Source organism: Tenrec ecaudatus, chromosome 15 (assembly GCF_050624435.1).
Source record: "Tenrec ecaudatus isolate mTenEca1 chromosome 15, mTenEca1.hap1, whole genome shotgun sequence".
NCBI lineage: Eukaryota > Metazoa > Chordata > Mammalia > Afrosoricida > Tenrecidae > Tenrec > Tenrec ecaudatus.
The window spans coordinates 90,705,376-90,712,652 of record NC_134544.1 but is presented as its reverse complement, the minus strand read 5'-3'; positions in this window follow the sequence as shown (position 1 = coordinate 90,712,652).

Below are 7,277 nucleotides of genomic sequence, written 5' to 3'. Positions count from 1 at the left end.
CAGAGAGGAATTACTGAAACCAAAATGAAGGCTGAACATGATGATCGTTGGATAAGAAGGATGTAAAAGGAAATAGATGAAAGAGCTAGGAGGCAAAGGGCATATAGATTGGTCTAAATAAAAGCATGTACATATGTAATTATATGTATGAGTATGTGGAGATAGATCTGTGTGCATATATGTATAGGTTTAGTATTAAGGTAGCAGATGGGCATTGGGCCTCCACTCAAGCACTCCCTCAATGCAAGAATACTTTGTTCTATTAAACTGGCATTCCATGATGCTCACCTTCCCGACACAATAGCTGAAGACAAAGCAGGTGCATAAGCAAATGTGAACAAAGCTTATGGTGCCCGGCTATCAAAAGCTATAATGAGTTCATTCTCAAAGGTCTTAGCCTTTCAAATGGGAATGCAGTTCTACACTGCACAATGGGACACAGTGAATCAGAATCACCTCTATGGAATCCAAAACAGTTCTAGATTGGTTTTGTTTTGTTAAATTGTTATGAGCATATAGAAACCCTGGGTGCACGGTGGGTAAGGCATTGACCACCTGAAATCCAGCATCTGGGAAGAATGATTAAAGGGTCTGCCTCCAAAAAATGTACAATCCAGACTCTACAATGCCCCTGAGTTAGAATTGACTCGGTGATTGTGTTTGTGGCCTAATTGTATGATTTGAGTCTAGAGAATGTTTCCTCCAATTTTGTGGAGCTGGTTTAACAGCCCAAAACTGAAACGATTTTCAGGAAATAAAAGCTTTTTTTCACAAAGCTTTAACCACTAAGTGAAAGAAGGAGGGGAAAGGACAGCAAATGAATTGTCAACGTCATTCCCTCTGTCCTGGGTGTGTGGCATTTTCAGGGTGTGAGTTTTCATTGTTTCCTGCATAGTCATAGGTGACCGTGTCCTCAGACTACAGTTTGATAGATGGATGTGTTGACGGAAATGACCATGAAGGAGACATTTCCTTCTCTCAAGTCCTCAAGGAAGTGCATTGATACAGTGACTGCAATACCAGTCTCAAACATAGCAAATAATGTTTTGATAATCCTTTGTAATTGTTAGGGGTCCTGTAGTCAGTTCTGATTCCCTGTGAACCTGCATAGAACATTCATAAACGCTGCTTGGAGTTACATTTGGTCAGTAATCCTCAAGGTGCACTAAACCTCCCAATATTCTGAAATGTGGAAATTGTTACGGAGTCGCGCCCAACATAGACCACTGACCCACAAGCAACTGCAAAGTAACAAAGCAAAATATTATTACAGAAAGACAAAAATACAAATAGACAAATCTGGATTTGGGCTACAGCATGGCCACACAGGGTCCAAAGCTGAAGCGTCCGGCAAAATTTTTCTTTCCCTTTTATACACTTAAAACCAGCAAGGCGAGGGGGGTAGAGCAAGGAATGGGAAAGGGTGTGTACACAAGATAAGAGGGATGTGGGTAGTTCCACACGTCCTGCTCAGCTACCTTAGACCAGATGATCTTGCAAAACTTTTTGCTTATATTTACAAGCGAATATAAGCAAGGTCACAGTGACTTGCTTTTCTAAAATAACATATCTCTCTTAGAATGGGGGATGGCACTTAAGCTTTTCAAAATGGAGTAACTTATTTTACTCTATTAAGCCTTAACATTCCCTCCTCTTCTAGTAACTAAATCAAATCCTTCATTCCCTAACTTTTTTATTTGCTAAAACCTGATAATTGGTTTTAAGAACCATCAACTTGATATCTTGTAGCGAGTTCCGATTAACTTGAGAAGGACGTTGAACACAAACAGGCCCACAGTGAGGGCAAGTACGAACAGAATAAGGGGCCCAGCAATGGCACTAAGTAAAGATGTGAGCCAGGGATAGGCTGAAAACATTCGTTGCTACCAGTTTTCTTGACTGGTTAGGGCCTTTTCTCTATCTTGCAGTCGTTTTCGGAGGTGACTTATACTTTTTCTAATTACACCGGAGTGATTTACATAAAACAGCATGCTTCTCCTAATGCCATACACAAACCCCCTTGTTTATGAAACAGCAAGTCTAGGCCTCTTCTATTTTGTAGCACCACTTCGGCTAGGGAGCTTAGGGAGGTTTTAAGAGCAGTTACTGACTTTTCTAGAGCCTGGAGATCATGATTAACTTGCAGGCTGAGGGAAGTAAAGTCAGCCCCTTCTTTAGTCTGGGGTGATGAATCCAATGCTGCTTTCCAGCAACCTTTGACGCAGTCGGGGTACTCAGGGCAACAGGGTAGGGTCCTTCCCAGCATGGTTCTAGTTTACTTAATGCATCTCAGAACTTGGGAAAGCATAAAAACACAGTATCTTCAGAGAGTTACCAATATACTTCAGTTAAAACTCAGTGATTTTCTATAATTCCCCCCTTTTTATTTTCTAGCTAACACTGAAGAGTTTAAAGGCAGCTATCTGCTGAAGCTGTAGTTTTTCCCAAAAGCTGCAGGGCACAGAAGCAGAACATTTGGTTAAGCTGAACTTTATGCAAGGTTGGGATCATCCTGCTTTTTATGTTTGTTTCTTTTGCAAACCTAGAACAGTTTTACCCAGAACAATCGCACCTTGCTTACCACCTAGAACATTCTCAGTTTCGTTATCACTCAGAATAATTTCAACTCCTTTATTACCTTCTCCATCACATCACATCCTCATCACATGCTCTTCACATCCTTATCACATACTCTTTACATTCTTATCACATACTTTATCATTCTTTACTGGTCTGGGGGCATACTCAGTTTTTCTGACTCAGTTTGACTTGACCTTGCACAAACTTTAACTTTTTCCTTATTTCTGCTTGGATTTTCCTAACAATTTTAGTTTTGTTTGCAATAAAAGTAACCTTAGGCCTAGTCGGTGGGTTTTAGAAATAGGGAACTGCGGTCGGTTGGGGTTGAAGAGGGGCTTTCGGCTTTCCTTGTCACGGGCTGGAGTCTGGTCGGACGGCACGTTGTTTCTGATTGCAAGGCCTGTAATGACTTAACCATGTTATGCAATTTGATTTCGCTTAACACTTCACTTCCAATCTTAGGTAACAATGAGGGTGGAAACCCATACATTATTTCAAATGGAGAATAACCATGCTTTTGAGGTGTACATCTCACCTGAAGCAAGGCAAAAGGTAGGAGGCTAACCCAATCTCCGCCAGGTTCTAACTTTAATTTAGTGAGAACTTCCTTAATTGTTCTATTTGCTCTTTCTACCTGTCCAGAGCTTTGTGGTCGGTAACTACAATGCAACTTCCAATTGGTTTTTAGCACCCCAGTTAGTAATTTTGTTAACAGGGCGGTGAACGCCGGGCCATTGTCAGATCCTATGAACATGGGGAGTCCGAATCTGGGAATAATTTCAAAGACTAACTTTTTAACTGCAATGAGGGCAGTCTCTCTCTTTGTTGGATAGGCCTCTGTACAGCCAGAAAAAAGTGTCCACAAAAACAAGGAGATACCTGTAGTTGCCTGGTGCTCGTGGGACTTCAGTAAAATCTACTTTCCAGTGTTCACCTGGAGCTTTTCCTCGGTATCTTTGTCCTGGGTGATGAACTGGGACAGGATTAGCATTTACCTGGGCACAAACGGGCACCTTGCAGCTTTACTTCTGGTTAGCTGGTACAGTCCTTTAATTACATAATCCTTGTGCAGGAGCTCTGCTAATTTTGGCCAGTTCTTGTTCAGCTTGTGAGTAATGGGGAGGCTCGAGGCTGTTAGAGGGTTCTAGCAGAGGCAGGATGGTTTCGGAGCTGGCTGCTTGGCACGCAGCCTGATCAGCCAGTCTGTTGCTGTTAGATACTTGGTACTGGGTGATTCTGGAATTTGAGAGCCATCTGTCTTGAGGAGCCCGGAGGAGTTGCTCTACATTGTGAGGAGCAGTGATGACGAGGTTCTGGTCAAAAGTGTGCTTTGAGGCTTCTTTCACCAGCAGGGCGGTGGTTGCAATTGCCCTCAAGCAGTTAGGCCATCCAACAGCCTCTGGTTCGAGTCTTTTGGAGAGGTACGCTAAGGGCCGTTTTCAGGGCCTGAGAGCCTGTACCAACACATCTTTTGCTACTCCATTTGCTTCTGCAACAAAAAGGTGAAAGGGCTTTTCGAGGTTAGAAAGGGCTAGGGCAGGAGCACTTACCAGTGCAGTCTTCAGCTTCTGGAAAGCCTTTTCTTCTACCTCTGTTCATATTAGTTCAGCCTTTGCTCCTCCAGTAGCTGTATAGAGTGGTTTGGCTATTTCTGCAAAACCCAGGATCCACAGGCGGCAGTATCCTACTGCTCCTAGAAATTCACGTACCTGTTTTTTTGGTGGTGGGTTTGGGTAGAGCTTGGATGGCCTGGATTCTGCTATTGGACAAAGTCCGATTGCCATCCTTTAACTCATACCCTAGGTAGGTGACGATTTTTGCACACAGCTGGGCCTTTTTGGCAGAAACCTTATAGCCTAGTTGGCTTATTGGGTATTGTTTTTCTCGAATTGGAGTGGCAGAGCTCTGTAATTGAACTACAATGGGTGCCCGATGTTTAGCCAGCCCCGGGGGGTTTGTTTCTGCCCACACATTACAGATTGTGGCTTTCCATCTTTCCAGGAGTCCCCCAGGGTCTTGGTATTTCTTTTCGGCGTCTGCTGCAAGGAAGAGGCGAGACTCTTCTTCAATTGGAAACGAAACCAGCAGAGCCCTGACCCCGTTTGTACCTGCATGGAGTCTTCTTTGAAGGAAATAGTGGCCTTCAGCTTGCTGAGCAAGGTCTTGTCCCAGGAGGGGGGTAGGGCATTCTGGAATGACTAAGAAAGAGTGAGTCACAGTTCCTTTTCCCAGGTTAGAAATTCTAGCTGACGACCATGGGTATGTCTTCACTTTTCCCGTGGCTCCAATAATTTTAGCAGTGTCCTTGGAATGGGTTGCTCCGGTGTCTACTAAAAAATTGATTGGTTTGTTTTCCACCATGAGAGTTACCCTGGGTTTAGGTGGGGGGATGCTGAACCCCGGTCCCGTCACTCCAGCTCCTCCACTAAGACAGGGGTGGAGGGTTTCTTGGGTTTCCTTTGTCCTCGGTTAGGGCACTCGTTTTTCCAGTGTCCTTCTTCCTTGCACACAGCACACTGATCCTTTCCTAAACGCGGCTGGGTGGGCTTTCGCTGTCTTTGGCCGAAATCTCTTTTTTTTTTTTTTTGGTGGGGCGAGGCTCCAGGGGCGGCGGACCCCAACTTCTGTGGCTAGAAGCACCTTTGCCATTTTTTGAGTAAGAGCTCGGGATGCCTCAGCTGGATCTTCTCTGTTGTCAAAAACTTTTTGGGACACCGCCAGGAGCTCAGAGAGAGATTTACCCTCAAAGCCTTCTAATTTTTGTAACTTTTTTCTAATATCAGGAGCTGACTGTGCGACAAACTGCATAACTAGAGCGGCCTGATTAGCCGGGGCGCTGGGGTCTATGGGTGTGTACACCCTGTAAGCCTCTTGCAGCCTTTCAGGAAAGGCAGTAGGGCTTTCTTTAGGCCCCTGTTTAACCTCAGTGACTTTAGACAAATTGGTAGGCTTTTTCCCTGCACCTTTCAGATCCTTTAATAGAGTTGAGCGGTATTGGGTGAGGCTCCTATCTCCTGCAGAGGTATTAGGGTCCCAATCTGGTCTCGTTCTGGGGAACACTTCCTCTGGCCAAATATATTTCACACAATAGTCAACATTTTATCAGTCAGATAGCATTCTGCAGTGAAGAGGTTCACCAGCCTTTTTCACTGTCCTGTGAATAAGTCCACCACCACTGATCTACTCTGTAAAGATTTCACAACACCTCATCGCCTCTTTCCATATGCAGTATTTGCTGGTATTGAAAACCAAGGCAAATCAAGTTCACTTCCCCTCAAACCTTCTACAACTTACCACATCCCCTCAAGTTGAGCTTTACTATCGTTCACATTCTGGCACAACCAGACATTCTACTTTAAGACAAAACTACTCTCTTTTCCCCTCTTTTAAAACAAAACAAAACAAAAAACCTATTACCAATCATCCTGTTTTCCCCCTTGCTTTTCAACCCATGCTACGACTTTCAACTCAGTTCTTAAAATGGTTTTCGTTCAGTAGTCTAGAATATACTAAGTCATTTAGAGACTTAGGTGTCCTGGGTTTCAGAACGAAAAGGTTCTGGGGAGGCAAAGGCAAACGTTTAAAACCACAGGGTGTTGGGATGCAGGTAGTTCGGCAAGTCCTGCTCAGCTTATCTTGAACCAGATGATCTTGCAAAACTTTTTGCTTACATTTACAAGCGAATATAAGCAAGTTTCTAAAAAAACATACCTCTCTTAGAACGGGGGATGGCACTTAAGCTTTTCAAAATGGAGTAACTTAAGACAACTTATTTTACTCTATCAAGCCTTAACATAAATGATGGCAGAAAAAATTTGATTCCAAGGAAAATACAATCCAATTGGATGCAGTTGTGTTCTGTTAATTGGCAAACAAGAATAAAAGTTTGCAGGATAAAATTCTAACTACTGTGTTAGTTTGGTTTTTCTGATCTTAACTAGTGCCTGATTGAAAAGCTCTACAGATGAATAGAGCCTTTTCTTCCAAGGTTGCTTTGTTTTAAGTCTGGCATGCTGTCCTGACTGTAATCTAGGAATGCATACAGGGCTGAGGGCCAGGACCTTGATCTAGAACCTGAATCTCTCCTTTGGACTGAGATTCCACCCAACATGGTCCCTGAGTGTTTCCTGAAAGTCATGAGATAAAGAAAGTGAAAGTTATATTAAAAGTTACTGATTTAAATTAAAATTATGAAATAAAATTATTTCGGTTAACATGGTCTACAACAGTGGTTCTCAACTTGTGAGTCACAACCCTTTTGGGGGTCGAACAACCCTTTCACAGGGATCTCATGATTCATAACAGTAGTAAAATTACAGTTATGAACTAGTAACTAAAACAAGTTGAACTGTGTTAAAGGTTTGCGGCATTAGGCAGGTTGAGAACCACTGCTCTAAGCGATGTGTAATGACAATGCAATTCTGAACAAGATTCCAGCATCCATCGTTAAGGACATGGAAATTATCAAGTTTAAAAAGAGAAATCAAATAGACCCAGGATAAGCAAGGTCACAACAAGCATTAAAGGATCCATGGGTCTTTGAATCTGCTGTAACCCCCTGCATCTGCCTGCCACTGACCTGATGGGAGACCCAGCACCATCAGGAGGACGAGAAAGGAGGCAGACATTTCTGTATCAAAGACTCTGACTCAGAAGTCTCTGGGATCCCCTGATTGCAGGGTGGTGAAGGTGGTGGC